The following is a 20,790-nucleotide window of genomic DNA, read 5'->3' on the forward strand; positions in this document are numbered from 1 at the left end:
TTCCAAGTCAAAAAAGGGGGAAAAGGTATTTTTCGTTTAATTTAATTATCACAAACGGGAAATTTTAGATATCAAATGTGGAAGCCCTGTTTTATTGAGACTTAAGAGAAGGAGAATACTAGCCAACTGACCTTGAGGTGGATTCGAAGATACTAATTCTTCCTAATTATAAGCGTAAGTAACATAATAAACATAAATATGACAAGTTCTATTGTACCAACGTTTAATTACAGTCTGTTACGATAGGGTCAACATAAATCATCATAACTTGCTTAAGGACTGACAACTCTTCACGAATTGTTACTAGCCTTTCCAACTGCCAAAGACGATTGGAAATTGAAAGGTTAAAATAAAAAATAATCACTACTTTCGCAAGGCAGTTATTTTCCAATTTTATTTATATTTATTTCCTTCAAACAATAAAAGTAGGGAGCGTAAATTTTCCTCTTCCCAAAACTTCCAATTACGAAATTTCTTACGAAAATTTGTCCAGACTCTAAAACGGTGGTTCAAATGCCTGAAATGTGGTTTCAAATGTCCGAAAACTATTTATTTTTTAAACTTTTTTGTGAAAATTAGCATAACTATATTGAAACGTAAGCTAACCAAATCTAGCAGAGCATAGCCTAACTTAATCTAACTGAACCTAACTTAATCTGACCTAACCTAGCATAGCATAGCCTAACTTAACCTAACTTAATCTAACCTCACCTAGCCTAACCTATCCGAACTTAAAATAGCCCAATCTAACTTATTCTAACCAGACCTAGGCTAACCTAACCTAACCTGAGTTGAGTTGGTAGTTCGTTGAAAATATTTAATTCACTTTTAAGTAATTCCATTTTTAGAGAGCAAAAATATCGCGAACCGTACGCGTAAACTTGCGGCGTTTAACTGAACTCTTTTTCTTAGCGCTGGGCTTCTTCAATGCTTTCTTAGTAGTTTTTCTTCTCTTGCGACGACCCGAACCTTCTTGCGCAGCCATTTCGTCCACAGTTTCTGTCATTCGTTTATTGGCTGACCTTGAAAGACGTCTCCGAGTACTATCTTTCCTGTAGAAAGAGCCCTTTTTCCCACGTATTTGGCAGATTGTTTTAGGAATGGGAATACAAACCTAGCTAGCCCTGAAAAAAAGCTACCAATTCCGTGTCCTTTTTGTCCCGCAAACCCAGAGAAATAGGTAAATCTACTCCACCCCCCGCCTGCTTAAAATAATATTGCATGTAGGGACAATTTCTATCAACGTACTGATAAGCCATTCTTTTTTTTTTACTGAGCTCGTCGTAAATGTACTTTACACGTGACTGAACCAAACTGAAATGGCACGAATTCACCTAAACTAGTTCTTATATTAATGTCGATACAGTCAAAATAATTTCTACTCAGTTTAAGGTAATGCGGAGAATCGAAAGTTTTTGAAACGGTTGATCCATGGGGCGCGTTTTGGTCTATAACAATTGTTCGCAAAAGGGGGGCTAATGTATCCCCTACCATTTCATTTCCAACCAAATCGGAATACACGAACATAAGATCGGGGACGAATAAGTTTAATTGCATAGGGGTATCTGATCTGATTGCTTGCTTAGGTGAAATATTAGTAAAATTATCTCTAAATCCTAAAATTTTCCTCAACTCCGACGTTAACTCGAGTTTGCAATAATGTTTACTATAGTAAGTGTATTGTACACTCTGTTTGAAAAGTCTTCGACAGCTGACATTTTTGCCCTCTTTTTAATTCTGCTAGAAAACTATAATAGATAGCTCGATGAAACCAATTGCAACTTTTATTTATTTTTCAATATCTTTCGTTATTTATCGGTTTCGTCCGCCAAAAATTAATAGTTTGGCGGGAACCGTCAAAACTCATTTTTGACAACTTTTTAAATATTGGTTCTACGGCACTGACTCACGCGTTTTTGAATTCACAGTGGTCGGTTCATATTTAGAAAGTGGAAACATTATCCCTCTACAACCAACGGTTGAGAAGTTATCGCGTTTCCAAATTTTCGTCGAAGTTGCGTTATTTATGATAAAATACGCGAAAAAGTAGATAAGTCCATAATTAAAAGGGATAATATAGCTAAATCCTAAACAAATTTGAAGAACTTTAAAAACTTACTAATAACTCGTACCGATAGGTCTTCGAGCAACGCGAAACTCGGATCAAATATTTATAATCGCTTGATGCATTTTAGGTGTTTCCTAGTTTCGACGAAAGTTTGGAAACGCGATAACTTCTCAACCGTTGATTGTAGAGGGATAATGTTTCCACTTTCTAAATATGAACCGACCACTGTGAATTCAAAAACGCGCGAGTCAGTGCCGTAGAACCAATATTTAAAAAGGTGTCAAAAATGAGTTTTGACGGTTCCCGCCAAACTATTAATTTTTGGCGGACGAAACCGATAAATAACGAAAGATATTGAAAAATAAATAAAAGTTGCAATTGGTTTCATCGAGCTATTTATTATAGTTTTCTAGCAGAATTAAAAAGAGGGCAAAACTTTCAGCTGTCGAAGACTTTTCAAACAGTGTACGTGTCCACTTTCTAAACTATATTCAAATTTTCCTAATGAATCATTATCGAACCCTGAATTAGCGCTTTCCTTAAAATCAAGGTTCAAATTTTTAATACTTTCATTAAGTACAGCCAAAAGTTCATGAGGATTTTTGTAGTAGCCCTGAGGTATCTCGCGGAAGTCGTACGTATATTTGTAATCTACTATGTGGGTTGGAGGGTTCGATAGTAATTCCTTAATTTCTATTCCGCAGCCCATTGGTTCGCTTACGTTATAAAAAGATAAAGGATAAATAATTTCTACCAGGGCAATTTCCCTATCTCCGCGTAAACTAATGGGTTTGGCCAACGTTGTAGAATACGAGGCTAGAGTATTTTCTGGGTGGTTTTTAATCGTATCTCTAGTATTACTAGGAAGAGTTATGTAAATCCCAGACGTCATCTTGATTAACCCAACTATTAAACGATGGAGGATATCCTAGCCAACTAACGTACAATTGTTTTACTCCGTTTTTCATCCGCTGCCGTAAAACCTTGTTTAACTTGTATGAACGAGGCGCGCTGACCTTTTGAAGCTCTCGAAAATAGAACGTACCCTTTATATCGGTTCCCGCGAGATCTTTTATTTTATAAACGGGATGGATGTCTTTTAACTAAAGCTACGACTTTAAATATTTCTTCGGTATAATTAGCTTCGAATCCCTTTTGAAATATCATTTTAGTTGTATTTATTCTAACCAAATCCCCTACTTGGAATTGCGGTTTCATTTTCAGTTTCTCGGCAAAATATTTAGAGTAAATATTATTGTACACACGTAATACGTTATTTTCCGAAACGTCATTAGGGGCCATTTTAATTGAGCTATGGTAAGAGGAATTGTACGCTTCGACCAAGTCCTGTAAGACTTCCAAATATCTATTTGTGGAGTGATGGGTAAAATATCTATACATTTTTGTTTTTAACGTTCTATTAAACCTTTCTACGATAAAGGCTTTTATCTCGTCATTTTCGGTACTAAAAAATTTAAGTTTATTCTTTTTTAAATATCTTTGTACTTCTTTATTCCTAAATTCCGTGCCCTTATCCGATTGGAATTTATCCGGAATTCCGTCTTTAAAAACCATTTTTATATTTTCCAAAACCTCTTTCCTCGATTTAGTTTTAAGGGGTAACCCCCACGCTTTTCTACTAAAACAGTCTATAATTGTTAAAATATATTTTTATCCGTCATTATCAGCCTCTAACGGACGCATATCGTTAATATCCGCCTGGTATTGTTCCCTTATATTACTAATAACTATTTTATTTCGTTTAAACTTTTTATATTTCGGCCTATGCATCGTAAAAGCGTCGATTCCTCTTAACCATTTTTCTACAGTTTCCCTACTTAGACCGTGAGACTTTACAGACTGGAATAACCTTTCAGCGCCTCCGAAAGACGCCGGATGCTTCGAAACAAAATATATTATTTTTAAAATATCTTCTCCCTTACTTTCAACTTTCGAGCGCGACTCCTTGTTTGTTTATACGAGTGATGAGAAGAATCCCCGTCAGACCCGGAGTGACCTCGGTCGAGGCTACGAGTGAAGCGGGGCTTATCTGTCCTACGAGCGCGCCCTCTTTGAGGAACCGGATACTCGCGCTTCAAATTTGGCTTAACGGGAAAACGTCGTTGTGGTGCGCTCGGAGCTAGCGGGCCAGGAAAGCCGGGGATCGCCGGTGAAGAGTTAAATTGGGTTAAATTGGAAATAAACGCGAAATATCCGATAGGTTTTGGGTAGGTTTTAGGATTTAAATACGCTTTGGCAATTTCGCTAATATTGGAACCTTTAATTGGTCGATCGTTTATTACGAGCTCCCCGTTTTCATCCCACCGTATTCTATCGGGTACAGTTTACAACTGATCCACCATGTTTTGCGCTTTATGGTAATATATCAAAAGCAAATCGTCTATCCAGTCCCTACTTAACGAGTCGAGCGCGGGAGCAATTTCGATTTCTTTAGGAGCCAAGGCCTGTTTACGTAGATTTCCGTGTCTCATTAAAGCTTGTTCGTATAAAATCCATTTCGAGGCGTCGTCTAAATCTTTCATATTTAATATTTGGTCCATCTTAGCGTCTAATTCGGAGACGGTCAGAGCGAGGGGGTGCGGGAACGGGTCGGGCTTTAAAACGTCGCTAGGGACGAGAATCATTTTTCTGGCGTGTTTCATTGTTTACTTCCAAATATAGAACCAAGAAGGGCTGAAACGACGGGTAGAAGAAACGAGAAAAATCCGCCCCCAGACTGAACTAACAATTTCTTTTTACTTTTCCAAGCTACACGTTTACTGGCTAGATTTCTAAGGGTATTTTTATGACGAGCTAGCTTACTTTTCTGGGTTTTTGAGAGTTTTACGTTACCAATTAAAGTGTTATGAATACATTCACTGATGGCTTCTATTAGGGATTTGTCGGCTTTAGCTAAAATGGCTTTTCGTTGAACGGGTTTGCAACGACCGAGATATCGGAGAGCGTCTCTCTCGACACGTACTCTACGAGACATGATTCATAACTGATTGAAATTACGAAATGTTAGTTCTGTTTATTTGGGGAGATAGGCGTAGCACGTTTCTCCCGGTAAAATATTAGTTAAGATTCTTTGATCTTCGGGACAAGTTTGAGTTAAATTCAATACTAGATAACTGTGAGGTCTGGAAGTCGCGTCTTCGTAAGCGTCTACTACAAAACGCCATTTATCCGGGAACATTTGTCTAGCGAGATAAGCCACTTGTTGACGGTCTCGGGGACTTTTCAATAAAATAATATAATGCGAATTCAAGGAAACTGTTCTGCTATCTTTTGATTGATGGAATAAGTTATGTGTAATAAAAATAACGCTTAGAGAACGGTGATGCGTCCCTTTTACGAATAAATCGCCAATTTGACCTTTACTCTCACTCATCTGGTCGTCGATAACTAATAATATAGGGTCTTTTCCGTCATAGTCCGATAAAACAGGCAATCCTTCTTTAAAAACTACCCTATGCTTCATTTTATCGTATAGAGCTTGCCATTCTCCGTAATACCAATGTATTTCTTTGAAACCCGGAACACACATTTCCTCTTCGTGATTAATTATAGATTCAATTAAATAGCTTTTGCCACTCTGACTCGGGCCTGCCGTTACGCAATTAAACGGATGAATAAATTGCATGGTTATCTCCCTTGGAGTACTAGCGTACAAATGAAAATGTAAATTAAAATTCGGTTAAATTTATGGGACTCTTCAGCGGAGGAAAAATATAATCGAATAACCTATTTCGTCCCTTACCCCGTATAGGTTTTATATTCACTTTAGAGTCGTAAGACTGAAATCTATATTCACTTTAGAGTGGTGAGACTAGAAGCTTAATTTTTAGCGATTGGCAGCCGCTACGTCCTCTTCCTCAGGACCAATTAGATTCGCTTTATAGCCGTAGGGTACCGTAGTGAAGTCGTCCAGTAATCGTACCTTGTCTACGACGGGGTCTATAGATTTTAGTACGGTCGACGGAAACGACCGTATTGTTAGGTAGACGCAAAATCTGCCGTGGCTGGGGCACGATTACTGGCTCGTTCGTTTCTCCGTCGACGCCTATCAATCTTTTAAGCGTGTCCATATTAACCAAATCTTTAATGCCTTGATTTATACGGAACCCTTCGACCTTCATCTCGTAGGAGACTTTACCGGTCGTAGGCTTCAGTACTTTAAAGGCGTAATTTTTTGCTCCCCCAGTAGCGAATTCCTGGATGTACGAGCCTTTTCCGAACTTTTCCAACTCATCTGTCATTTCTCCGAGATAGTTGGCCGTCTCAATCTCTATCCCATTACGTAATTTAAGATAAATGCAGCTGTCCGTATCATAATAATACGAAAGCGGGCCTAATCTCCTTAAATAAGAGTATAACTTGATCCTAGCCATTGCCGTAGTATAGGCGGCAATTACTACGTTCGTGTGTGGGTAAACAAGATCGATATCTTTCAAAAACGCCCACTTGACCACGCAATGCGTTTGATTTAAGGGAATAACCGATTTAACTTCTATGTCGGGGTCTAAGAATAAATCGAAAAACTTTTTGGGTTCGCTAATAATAGCCGATTGGTCTTTGCGCGGTTTAAGACCGAACCGTCCCCAAAAAGAGTTAAGACAAAGCTTCGCGATGGTACGAAGTCCCCGGTTCTTTTTAATATTGGTAGGATCAAGTTTTACTCCTTCCTTATCGTAATATTCGTCAACGTATTTCTTAATCTCTTCATCGGTCTCTATTCCCGTGGGTAAGCCGCTGGATTCCTGTTTGAGTTTAAGAAAGGCGTTGACGTATTCCGAGAAAAGACCGCCCTCTTTCGATATCGGATCGTATTTTACTACCTCGTATTACCAAATTTCGTGAATAGAAATGACCTTGTAACCCATTTCGATTGCCAACTGTACCTCGTCAGAGACCCAAGTACCATTTATTTCTCGTTCAGAGTCATCGTGGGGACAATCCTGTTGGTTTCGAGACTCGCTACATTTTTGACAGTTGGCAAACACTAGTTTCCATCCTATTCTTTGAGGTAAAACGGGATGGTAGAGACATTGAGGCGGTAACATTGTGGCTTTTATTAAACCGTTTACGGTAGAAATGTCGGGGAAAGGAGCTTTAACGTGTATTTTAGGGTGTCCCACGGGTAACTTGCAATACTTGTTACACCACGGATAGAGTGAACAAATATCAATGTATTTGATTTCCTCCCCCTCTTTACACTTTTGATGTAATTTCAAGGCTGACGTACGTCCTCCGAAAAAGGCTTCGCGGGGGTGGATTGGCTCTTTTAATTTTTAATTTTTAATTTTGAGTAGAAAGATAGGCGTCGATGGCAGAGTTAGTACACCTTTCGGCTTTGAAGGTACATTCAAATTTTTCATGGACAGTGTATCCCAATTGTTTCAAGCGCTTTGTGGTAGCAACGGTTGACGCGTATCGTGAATTATGGGTCTGTGTGTGGTCGCCGTATAACGCTAAGTTTCTATTGATAGGAAAACACTTTTTACAGCCGTGATAATAACAGCCGTGATATTGAAACACTTCGTTAGCGAGAAGTCCGTCCACGTTAATGTTAAGAATTCTAGGTTCAAATCCATTAAAAGCGGACTGTATTTCCTTCCATCGTAAGTGAGACTCCCATTCAAGCCATTCGATTGCGCCAAAACTCTGGTTACAGTTCATACGATAGCCGAAAGGGGGTACTACACCAATCGTATCGGTCTTTAAAAAGTGTTTCCTAAAGATAAAACTGCATACTCCCGCAATCGTTATCGCAGTTAAGAAAGGGTCTATTTCGAATTTATCCATGAAAATAGAACGATAAGATAAACAGCCTTGCGAAAGAATGTTTACGTCCTGGCGGCAGTACCTGATTAAATCTCTTTTATAATCAAAATAATTAAAGTTGGGATCCGAATTACTGCAAGCTTCTGACAGGGAATCGTTATACCACTGGATAAATTCATCGTAGGCCTTACCGCTTAAACGATTAGGGTCGTACGCTTCCATCGGAGGCATGTCATTATGTAGTACGTAATTGGTTTCGTTCGACCGGGCTGGATCAAATTCATGGTCTACTGTATTAAACAATAAATGCGGGAAATGTCCCTTATTTAAATTATTATCTAAACCGAATGTGGAAACGAATTGAGAAAGTGCAAAGGGCATAAAATTTAGCGAATCTAAGAATTTTAATTTTTTATACTGTACAGAATCTTTGCGGTCAGTCTTTTCTTTTATAGGTTGCATATAACATAAATGACGTGCGGGGTTAAATTCACTACACGAAAGGCAATAGGTCTCTCTGCAAACGTGTACTGTCTCACGCTTAAACATATTGACATATTTCCCACAAAGATTACAAACGTAAATTTTATTACATAAGGACTCGGGTCCTGATAAATGGTAATCGTAACAATTTTGATTAGGGAATACTCTTAAACATGTTTGGCATGTTATTTTTTCTCCGACCACGCAGTCTTGCTGTCTATGACAACTACGACAGAAAAGAACGCATTTATGGTCAGTGAGATTATTATATCCTATCAAACATTTTTCGCAAAATCTATTAAACGCGAAAAGGGGCTTGGGATTAGTAATTACGTTGAAATGTGTGTCAATATTTAAAAGATAAAGACGTTTGCGGGGAGGCCCTTCTAGTTCCCTCTCTTCGTCTACGTCACCGAAAACAATTACGGGAGTCGGAAAACGATAATACTGTATTCGGGCAAGATTTCTTGGAACCGAGTTAACGCGTCAGGCCCTGCGCATTCGTTATCTGATAACGCTGCGTAAGCTAAAAGTTCCCTAGCCTTCTTGGTCTGTAACTGATTTTCAACATTTTTTCCTTTACATTGTCGTATAGTGTTATATTTTCTTTTTAGTTCAGAGTCGTTCTTATTATTTATATACTCTCGGTGAGCTATAGCGACTACAAGAGCGCGTGCTAAACAGATTTTATCTTGGTTATTGATTGTAATGGTACAATGTTTATAAAAAGAAAACGCTTTATCGAGGGAAATACCTAACCCCTCACGTCTAGTTCCTCCTTGGGGCAATCTGACTCGGTTAAAAGTAACCGTAACTATTCCTTCAAAAAAACTGCCGTTGTTCTCGGATCTGTAGCTTTTTTCATCAATATACGTCATCAACCACTGCAAATCTAATTGGTCTCTACGCCGGAAACTGACGTTAATTTGAAAACCGGGTTTAGGGACGTTGGCGAATGAAACCGACACCATATCGGAAGGCAAACAGTCTTCCAATAGGGTTTCCATCAATGTATAAATACCATTTTCGATATTATTTGCTAGTCTGACATTTAAAGTCCGTCCCAATTGTCCAAAATTTGGGAAATTTTGGACGTTATTATTTAATATTTTAACAGATCCTGGTAAATAAACCACCTCCGACTTGAGGAGGAGACGAAGCGGGGTCTGCCAAATTCGAGTTCTCGGGGTTCGCGTTTTTCTCCGCGTTACTAATTTCAGCGGCCTGAGACAAGGGCGGTGAATACTGAGGAGCTCGTGAGGGGTCTGCGACAGTTATAGGGTCATTATTACGCGGCGGGGTAATATTACGAGGAGGCCTACTACTACTAGCCGTACGGGCAGCTAACAACGCTCTAGCTTCCTCGAACATTTCGGATGCCCTAGCGGCTGCGGCGGCAAGTTCCTCCGCGTCCCGTCGGGTAACTTGTACGTTCTCAGCTAAGCGCTGAAGGCTGTCCGTACTGGGCGAGGACATGATGCTCCAATCGTCTACGAAAGAGTTAGGCAATTCTAGTAAGGGTGAGGGAGCATCCATAGGCGTATACGAGGGCGAATTACGTACTTCGTCGGGTGGGATTGAACTAGGTCTTAAAAGGGGTGAAGGTAAATTAACGATAGGGGCATGCTCGTTTGACGGGTCAGTTGATAATCAGATAAATAATCCATTGCCAATTCCATATATATTAACCGTTCAACCTGTGAATCTGTTACTACAGACTCCGGTGAGGGGGGTACCGACTCTGTTAAATCTATTACTTCCATTTCTGGAGAATCGGGTAAAGTAATTATGGGTACTTCCGGGGTCTCGTTATCAGTTATATCGATCAATTCAGGAGAGTCGATTAAAATCAATTCCGCAGTGTCAACTAAAATAATTTCAGGGTATTGTACACCTTTCATTTTAATGCCAATTTACTTAATCCTTATTCCAAAAATTATGAAAAAATATATAAAAAATAAACTTACGTAGAGAGAGCGTTTCAAAAATCCTGGTACTAGACGCACAAAGAACAACAATAGAGTAACGTTCCCCGGTTCTGACACCCCCTTATATAGGGCCGAGGGGAAGATAGTAAGCATATCTCTTATTCCCAAAGAACTTGTTCAGTTCTCGAGAATATATTAGGGTTAGGCTAAAATTTATACTTATTTACGCAAAATATTCCATTTAACTTAATTTCCGATATGGACACTGAAGTACAAACATCGGCCTAAACGCCGTCCTGAAACAACCTTCTAAAATTATAGCCGTAGTGATTATTTTAATTACAATTTTCTTATTTGAGTTCATTTTGTGGTATTTTGAAAACGTTTCTACCGTAAAATTGTATTGTTTTCTAGGATATGATTGCATCACACGCTCTCGAGAGGAATCTACAATGGGGTTTTTTCAAGTGGGTAAAATTATGACCTCAAACCATGGGAATCATTAGTTGCAGATCACGAGACAGCTTAATTAAGTACGTAGAGCTGTTATCTCAGAGAGAGAGAGAGAGAGAGAGAGAGAGAGAGAGAGAGAGAGAGAGCCAATAGAATTTGAGGGTTATTTGAAGTTTAGATCACGTGAAGAATTAATCTCAACAAGATAGGAACTGATTAATCTCCCACGCGTCATTTCTCTCCGAGACGCTGAACTGAAAAGAAGTGCATCCGCTTTTCTCCCTTCGTCTACCGTAACATGGAAAAACGTTCTATTGGTAAGCATTATTTTATTAATACTATTACTATTTCAATAGACAAAGGCTTAACATTTTCATTTTCTATAGCCGAGACGCATACCGTATCCAAACGCAGGGCCCAAGAAAGACGTATCAACATAAAAATCACGTTAGGGGGATCAGTCTACATTTCTTTTGGTTTCGACGGATCAAAATTACAAGTGCTTTTCTTCAAAAAATCGAACGAAAATATTCTGTTCCTGACTTCCGAAGCTTTCAACAATCTACTCTCTCTTTGGGGATAACTTTTCGCTGCTACGCAAACCGGAGCATCGTCGCTTACCCACAACATCATCGACTACCACGGCAACAACAACGTATCCGTCTTCGCCACGACCAACAACATCAAATTGAACTCAGCCTACGGCCATGTTCTGGATCTGGGAGCTCGCGAAATCGGAGAGTTCCAAAAAAAAATTAATTTTATTCGTTTTCAAATAGATCTTTTAAACGAGCATAAAAATGTTATCGAATGCATGTACTTAGCTATTGTTAAAAACCTTAAACAAATTCACGAATTATTATATGGTAAACCTTTCGTGGGTTTATTTTTGTACCCCGATCACCATCGGAAGTACTACAAGATTTTACTAATTTACTCGTAGATAATCAATTAACCTGTAAACTTAGCTACTTTAATTTGTATTCATTGTGTAATGTACAAGATAACCATCTAATGGAATATCTGATAGTACCTACTAACATGTAAACAAAGTTCTAAAATAAAAAAAAATAATTTAAAATAACTTGTTTTTATTGCCTAGAGATTAGAAATTAAGGGGTTCGGAAGCGATAGTGGAAATTATGGTTAACGAGGTGGGGGTAAGAGTAGAGAGGGGTAAATTCCATCCTCCAGAAATCTGCACGAGGAAAACTAATTCTGGAGAATGGGGAATGGGGAAAAGCAGAGAGAATCTTGGCGATTACCGTTCAGCGAATGGGGAGAGAAAAAGAGGGAAGGAAGCAGAGATAAAATCTTGGCGATTATATTCCGGCGACTGGGGAGGGGGAAAAAGGCCGAAAAATCTTGGCGATTATATTCCAGCGAATCGGTTGAGGAAAAGCAGAAAAATCTTGGCGATTATATTTCGGCGAATGGAGAGAGGAAGCAGAGAGAATCTTGGCGATTACCGTTCAGCGAATGAGATAAGATATCAGATTCATTATCTCAATTGCGGAACGGTAATTCCTTTCTCTAACCGTAAGATATAGTAAGTAAATAGTATAGTATATAGTAAGTAACTAGTATAGTATATAGTAAGTAACTAGTATAGTATATAGTAAGTAAATAGAATAGTATATAGTAAGTAAATAGAATAGTATATAGTAAGTAAATAGTATAGTATATAGTAAGTAAATAGTATAGTATATAGTAAGTAAATAGTATAGTATATAGTAAGTAAATAGTATAGTATATAGTAAGTAAATAGTATAGTATATAGTAAGTAAATAGTATAGTATATAGTAAGTAAATAGTATAGTATATAGTAAGTAAATAGTATAGTATATAGTAAGTAAATAGTATAGTATATAGTAAGTAAATAGTATAGTATATAGTAAGTAAATAGTATAGTATATAGTAAGTAAATAGTATAGTATATAGTAAGTAAATAGTATAGTATATAGTAAGTAAATAGTATAGTATATAGTAAGTAAATAGTATAGTATATAGTAAGTAAATAGTATAGTATATAGTAAGTAAATAGTATAGTATATAGTAAGTAAATAGTATAGTATATAGTAAGTAAATAGTATAGTATATAGTAAGTAAATAGTATAGTATATAGTAAGTAAATAGTATAGTATATAGTAAGTAAATAGTATAGTATATAGTAAGTAAATAGTATAGTATATAGTAAGTAAATAGTATAGTATATAGTAAGTAAATAGTATAGTATATAGTAAGTAAATAGTATAGTATATAGTAAGTAAATAGTATAGTATATAGTAAGTAAATAGTATAGTATATAGTAAGTAAATAGTATAGTATATAGTAAGTAAATAGTATAGTATATAGTAAGTAAATAGTATAGTATATAGTAAGTAAATAGTATAGTATATAGTAAGTAAATAGTATAGTATATAGTAAGTAAATAGTATAGTATATAGTAAGTAAATAGTATAGTATATAGTAAGTAAATAGTATAGTATATAGTAAGTAAATAGTATAGTATATAGTAAGTAAATAGTATAGTATACAGTAAGTAAATAGTATAGTATACAGTAAGTAAATAGTATAGTATACAGTAAGTAAATAGTATAGTATATAGTAAGTAAATAGTATAGTATATAGTAAGTAAATAGTATAGTATATAGTAAGTAAATAGTATAGTATATAGTAAGTAAATAGTATAGTATATAGTAAGTAAATAGTATAGTATATAGTAAGTAAATAGTATAGTATATAGTAAGTATAGTTTATTAACAGTAGTATAGTGAATATAAAATTAACAGTAGTATAGTGAATATAAAATTAACAGTAGTATAGTAAATATAAAATTAACAGTAGTATAGTAAATATAAAATTAACAGTAGTATAGTAAATATAAAATTAACAGAAGTATAGTAAGGTCATAAGGTAGAGACGAGCGGGTAGAGAATATAGAAAGTAGAATGGTCTACTTTTATTACAAGGGGTGGTAATGTACGCAACGGAATGAAACGGGCTTCCGTCGTTGTTTAAAGCTGATTTAGCGATTTTCAATGTTATTTTAAGCGTGATATCTGGCTTTTGGTAGCGATTTCGAGATTTTGCTATTAAAATTTCGATATTTTCAACGTGTTTTCGTGATTTTATGTTGATTTTCCCGAACATAAAATCATTTAGAAAAATTTTGAGATTTTGAAGATGATGTTGTCATTTTGAAGTTGATTTCAAAATTTATAAAATTAACTTCGTGAACCTTAACAATGACTTTTTTGATTGTGTGTTATAATAGTTTTGAAACGACATTTAAAATGATGTAAAGTTTTTCGCTATGACATGTTTTTTTATAAATAGGAATATATATATATATATATATATATATATATATATATATATATATATATAGAGGGGTACGTTTTTTTATTTAATAGCTAGGCAAGGATTTTTTCACGCCGCTGCACTAACAAAGCCATGTGGCCAAAAATGAAACTAAATGAGAATCAACCACGAGGGTCGAGAATCAACCACGAGGGTCGAGAATCAACCACGAGGGTTGAGAATCAACCACGAGGGTCGAGAATCAACCACGAGGGTCGAGAATCAACCACGAGGGTCGAGAACCAACCACGAGGGTCGAGAACCAACCACGAGGGTCGAGAACCAACCACGAGGGTCGAGAACCAACCACGAGGGTCGAGAACCAACCACGAGGGTCGAGAACCAACCACGAGGGTCGAGAACCAACCACGAGGGTCGAGAATCAACCACGAGGGTCGAGAATCAACCACGAGGGTCGAGAATCAACCACGAGGGTCGAGAACCAACCACGAGGGTCGAGAATCAACCACGAGGGTCGAGAACCAACCACGAGGGTCGAGAACCAACCACGAGGGTCGAGAACCAACCACGAGGGTCGAGAACCAACCACGAGGGTCGAGAACCAACCACGAGGGTCGAGAACCAACCACGAGGGTCGAGAACCAACCACGAGGGTCGAGAACCAACCACGAGGGTCGAGAATCAACCACGAGGGTCGAGAATCAACCACGAGGGTCGAGCATCAACCACGAGGGTCGAGAATCAACCACGAGGGTCGAGCATCAACCACGAGGGTCGAGCATCAACCACGAGGGTCGAGAACCAACCACGAGGGTCGAGAACCAACCACGAGGGTCGAGAACCAACCACGAGGGTCGAGAATCAACCACGAGGGTCGAGAATCAACCACGAGGGTCGAGAATCAACCACGAGGGTCGAGAATCAACCTCGAGGTTCGAGAATCAACCACGAGGGTCGAGAATCAACCACGAGGGTCGAGAATCAACCACGAGGGTCGAGAACCAACCACGAGGGTCGAGAATCAACCACGAGGGTCGAGAACCAACCACGAGGGTCGAGAACCAACCACGAGGGTCGAGAACCAACCACGAGGGTCGAGAACCAACCACGAGGGTCGAGAACCAACCACGAGGGTCGAGAACCAACCACGAGGGTCGAGAACCAACCACGAGGGTCGAGAACCAACCACGAGGGTCGAGAATCAACCACGAGGGTCGAGAATCAACCACGAGGGTCGAGAATCAACCACGAGGGTCGAGAATCAACCACGAGGGTCGAGAATCAACCACGAGGGTCGAGAATCAACCACGAGGGTCGAGAATCAACCACGAGGGTCGAGAACCAACCACGAGGGTCGAGAACCAACCACGAGGGTCGAGAACCAACCACGAGGGTCGAGAACCAACCACGAGGGTCGAGAATCAACCACGAGGGTCGAGAACCAACCACGAGGGTCGAGAACCAACCACGAGGGTCGAGAACCAACCACGAGGGTCGAGAACCAACCACGAGGGTCGAGAATCAACCACGAGGGTCGAGAATCAACCACGAGGGTCGAGAATCAACCACGAGGGTCGAGAATCAACCTCGAGGGTCGAGAATCAACCTCGAGGGTCGAGAATCAACCACGAGGGTCGAGAATCAACCACGAGGGTCGAGAACCAACCACGAGGGTCGAGAATCAACCACGAGGGTCGAGAACCAACCACGAGGGTCGAGAATCAACCTCGAGGGTCGAGAATCAACCACGAGAGTCGAGAACCAACCACGAGGGTCGAGAACCAACCACGAGGGTCGAGAACCAACCACGAGGGTCGAGAATCAACCACGAGGGTCGAGAATCAACCACGAGGGTCGAGAATCAACCACGAGGGTCGAGAATCAACCACGAGGGTCGAGAATCAACCACGAGGGTCGAGAATCAACCACGAGGGTCGAGAATCAACCACGAGGGTCGAGAATCAACCACGAGGGTCGAGAATCAACCACGAGGGTCGAGAATCAACCTCGAGGGTCGAGAATCAACCTCGAGGGTCGAGAATCAACCTCGAGGGTCGAGAATCAACCTCGAGGGTCGAGAATCAACCTCGAGGGTCGAGAATCAACCTCGAGGGTCGAGAATCAACCTCGAGGGTCGAGAATCAACCTCGAGGGTCGAGAATCAACCTCGAGGGTCGAGAATCAACCTCGAGGGTCGAGAATCAACCTCGAGGGTCGAGAATCAACCTCGAGGGTCGAGAATCAACCTCGAGGGTCGAGAATCAACCTCGAGGGTCGAGAATCAACCTCGAGGGTCGAGAATCAACCTCGAGGGTCGAGAATCAACCTCGAGGGTCGAGAATCAACCTCGAGGGTCGAGAATCAACCTCGAGGGTCGAGAATCAACCTCGAGGGTCGAGAATCAACCTCGAGGGTCGAGAATCAACCTCGAGGGTCGAGAATCAACCTCGAGGGTCGAGAATCAACCTCGAGGGTCGAGAATCAACCTCGAGGGTCGAGAATCAACCTCGAGGGTCGAGAATCAACCTCGAGGGTCGAGAATCAACCTCGAGGGTCGAGAATCAACCTCGAGGGTCGAGAATCAACCTCGAGGGTCGAGAATCAACCTCGAGGGTCGAGAATCAACCTCGAGGGTCGAGAATCAACCTCGAGGGTCGAGAATCAACCTCGAGGGTCGAGAATCAACCTCGAGGGTCGAGAATCAACCTCGAGGGTCGAGAATCAACCTCGAGGGTCGAGATAATAATCAGCGAGGCTAATACCCAAGGCACCACCTTAGGCCTAAGTCATCATGCGACTTTTGAAGCCCTTATTTCAGGTGGCCGGGTTACAATGCGTAGGAGGGTGGTGGCAAGCCCCGCATGCCACGAGATCGAGCCAACAGCTCCCTACACTAACTATTACCGTTAACCTAGACAAGTTTTTATGGAAGGGGAAACCGAAGAACTCGGGGGAAAACCCCTTAAACCAGTGGGGAGAGAACTTGCAAACTCAACGCTGAAGGAGTTGTTCAACCTCGAGGGTCGAGATTCATTCTCGAGGGTCGAGATTCAACCTCGAGGGTCGAGAATCAACCTCGAGGGTCGAGAATCAACCTCGAGGGTCGAGAATCAACCTCGAGGGTCGAGAATCAACCTCGAGGGTCGAGAATCAACCTCGAGGGTCGAGAATCAACCTCGAGGGTCGAGAATCAACCTCGAGGGTCGAGAATCAACCTCGAGGGTCGAGAATCAACCTCGAGGGTCGAGAATCAACCTCGAGGGTCGAGAATCAACCTCGAGGGTCGAGAATCAACCTCGAGGGTCGAGAATCAACCTCGAGGGTCGAGAATCAACCTCGAGGGTCGAGATAATAATCAGCGAGGCTAATACCCAAGGCACCACCTTAGGCCTAAGTCATCATGCGACTTTTGAAGCCCTTATTTCAGGTGGCCGGGTTACAATGCGTAGGAGGGTGGTGGCAAGCCCCGCATGCCACGAGATCGAGCCAACAGCTCCCTACACTAACTATTACCGTTAACCTAGACAAGTTTTTATGGAAGGGGAAACCGAAGAACTCGGGGGAAAACCCCTTAAACCAGTGGGGAGATAACTTGCAAACTCAACGCAGAAGGAGTTGTTCAACCTCGAGGGTCGAGATTCATTCTCGAGGGTCGAGATTCAACCTCGAGGGTCGAGAATCAACCTCGAGGGTCGAGAATCAACCTCGAGGGTCGAGAATCAACCTCGAGGGTCGAGAATCAACCTCGAGGGTCGAGAATCAACCTCGAGGGTCGAGAATCAACCTCGAGGGTCGAGAATCAACCTCGAGGGTCGAGAATCAACCTCGAGGGTCGAGAATCAACCTCGAGGGTCGAGATTCAACCTCGAGGGTCGAGAATCAACCTCGAGGGTCGAGAATCAACCTCGAGGGTCGAGAATCAACCTCGAGGGTCGAGAATCAACCTCGAGGGTCGAGAATCAACCTCGAGGGTCGAGAATCAACCTCGAGGGTCGAGAATCAACCTCGAGGGTCGAGAATCAACCTCGAGGGTCGAGAATCAACCTCGAGGGTCGAGAATCAACCTCGAGGGTCGAGAATCAACCTCGAGGGTCGAGAATCAACCTCGAGGGTCGAGAATCAACCTCGAGGGTCGAGAATCAACCTCGAGGGTCGAGAATCAACCTCGAGGGTCGAGAATCAACCTCGAGGGTCGAGAATCAACCTCGAGGGTCGAGAATCAACCTCGAGGGTCGAGAATCAACCTCGAGGGTCGAGAATCAACCTCGAGGGTCGAGAATCAACCTCGAGGGTCGAGAATCAACCTCGAGGGTCGAGAATCAACCTCGAGGGTCGAGAATCAACCTCGAGGGTCGAGAATCAACCTCGAGGGTCGAGAATCAACCTCGAGGGTCGAGATAATAATCAGCGAGGCTAATACCCAAGGCACCACCTTAGGCCTAAGTCATCATGCGACTTTTGAAGCCCTTATTTCAGGTGGCCGGGTTACAATGCGTAGGAGGGTGGTGGCAAGCCCCGCATGCCACGAGATCGAGCCAACAGCTCCCTACACTAACTATTACCGTTAACCTAGACAAGTTTTTATGGAAGGGGAAACCGAAGAACTCGGGGGAAAACCCCTTAAACCAGTGGGGAGAGAACTTGCAAACTCAACGCAGAAGGAGTTGTTCAACCTCGAGGGTCGAGATTCATTCTCGAGGGTCGAGATTCAACCTCGAGGGTCGAGAATCAACCTCGAGGGTCGAGAATCAACCTCGAGGGTCGAGAATCAACCTCGAGGGTCGAGAATCAACCTCGAGGGTCGAGAATCAACCTCGAGGGTCGAGAATCAACCTCGAGGGTCGAGAATCAACCTCGAGGGTCGAGAATCAACCTCGAGGGTCGAGAATCAACCTCGATGGTCGAGAATCAACCTCGAGGGTCGAGAATCAACCTCGAGGGTCGAGATTCAACCTCGAGGGTCGAGAATCAACCTCGAGGGTCGAGAATCAACCTCGACGGTCGAGAATCAACCTCGAGGGTCGAGAATCAACCTCGAGGGTCGAGAATCAACCTCGAGGGTCGAGAATCAACCTCGAGGGTCGAGAATCAACCTCGAGGGTCGACAATCAGCCGCGTGAGTCGAGAATCAACCTCGAGGGTCGAGAATCAACCTCGAGGGTCGAGAATCAACCGCGTGAGTCGAGAATCAACCTCGAGGGTCGAGAATCAACCTCGAGGGTCGAGAATCAACCTCGAGGGTCGAGATTCAACCTCGAGGGTCGAGATTCAACCTCGAGGGTCGAGATTCAACCTCGAGGGTCGAGATTCAACCTCGAGGGTCGAGATTCAACCTCGAGGGTCGAGATTCAACCTCGAGGGTCGAGATTCAACCTCGAGGGTCGAGATTCAACCTCGAGGGTCGAGATTCAACCTCGAGGGTCGAGATTCAACCTCGAGGGTCGAGATTCAACCTCGAGGGTCGAGAATCAACCTCGAGGGTCGAGATTCAACCTCGAGGGTCGAGATTCAACCTCGAGGGTCGAGATTCAACCTCGAGGGTCGAGAATCAACCTCGAGGGTCGAGAATCAACCTCGAGGGTCGAGATTCAACCTCGAGGGTCGAGAATCAACCTCGAGGGTCGAGAATCAACCTCGAGGGTCGAGAATCAACCTCGAGGGTCGAGAATCAACCTCGAGGGTCGAGAATCAACCTCGAGGGTCGAGAATCAACCTCGAGGGTCGAGAATCAACCTCGAGGGTCGAGAATCAACCTCGAGGGTCGAGATAATAATCAGCGAGGCTAATACCCAAGGCACCACCTTAGGCCTAAGTCATCATGCGACTTTTGAAGCCCTTATTTCAGGTGGCCGGGTTACAATGCGTAGGAGGGTGGTGGCAAGCCCCGCATGCCACGAGATCGAGCCAACAGCTCCCTACACTAACTATTACCGTTAACCTAGACAAGTTTTTATGGAAGGGGAAACCGAAGAACTCGGGGGAAAACCCCTTAAACCAGTGGGGAGAGAACTTGCAAACTCAACGCAGAAGGAGTTGTTCAACCTCGAGGGTCGAGATTCATTCTCGAGGGTCGAGATTCAACCTCGAGGGTCGAGAATCAACCTCGAGGGTCGAGAATCAACCTCGAGGGTCGAGAATCAACCTCGAGGGTCGAGAATCAACCTCGAGGGTCGAGAATCAACCTCGAGGGTCGAGAATCAACCTCGAGGGTCGAGAATCAACCTCGAGGGTCGAGAATCAACCTCGAGGGTCGAGATTCAACCTCGATGGTCGAGAATCAACCTCGAGGGTCGAGAATCAACCTCGAGGGTCGAGATTCAACCTCGAGGGTCGAGAATCAACCTCGAGGGTCGAGAATCAACCTCGAGGGTCGAGAATCAACCTCGAGGGTCGAGAATCAACCTCGAGGGTCGAGAATCAACCTCGAGGGTCGAGAATCAACCTCGAGGGTCGAGAATCAACCTCGAGGGTCGAGAATCAACCTCGAGGGTCGAGAATCAACCTCGAGGGTCGAGAATCAACCTCGAGGGTCGAGAATCAACCTCGAGGGTCGACAATCAGCCGCGTGAGTCGAGAATCAACCTCGAGGGTCGAGAATCAACCTCGAGGGTCGAGAATCAACCGCGTGAGTCGAGAATCAACCTCGAGGGTCGAGAATCAACCTCGAGGGTCGAGAATCAACCTCGAGGGTCGAGATTCAACCTCGAGGGTCGAGATTCAACCTCGAGGGTCGAGATTCAACCTCGA

At 42.3% G+C, this 20,790-nt stretch overlaps 1 long non-coding RNA gene across 1 annotated transcript; it reads left to right on the top strand.

The window, feature by feature from the left end:
• The first annotated feature begins 278 nt into the window (after positions 1–278).
• On the top strand, positions 279–11,566 carry LOC149935065 (uncharacterized). Its single transcript, XR_016472288.1, has 4 exons — positions 279–343; positions 10,681–10,799; positions 10,898–11,036; positions 11,106–11,566. It is a non-coding gene; the product is annotated as an uncharacterized LOC149935065 (long non-coding RNA).
• Positions 11,567–20,790: the final 9,224 nt, after the last annotated feature.

This window comes from Leiobunum rupestre, chromosome 7 (assembly GCF_980474605.1).
Source record: "Leiobunum rupestre chromosome 7, qqLeiRupe1.1.hap1, whole genome shotgun sequence".
In the NCBI taxonomy this organism is placed as follows: Eukaryota; Metazoa; Arthropoda; class Arachnida; order Opiliones; family Sclerosomatidae; genus Leiobunum; species Leiobunum rupestre.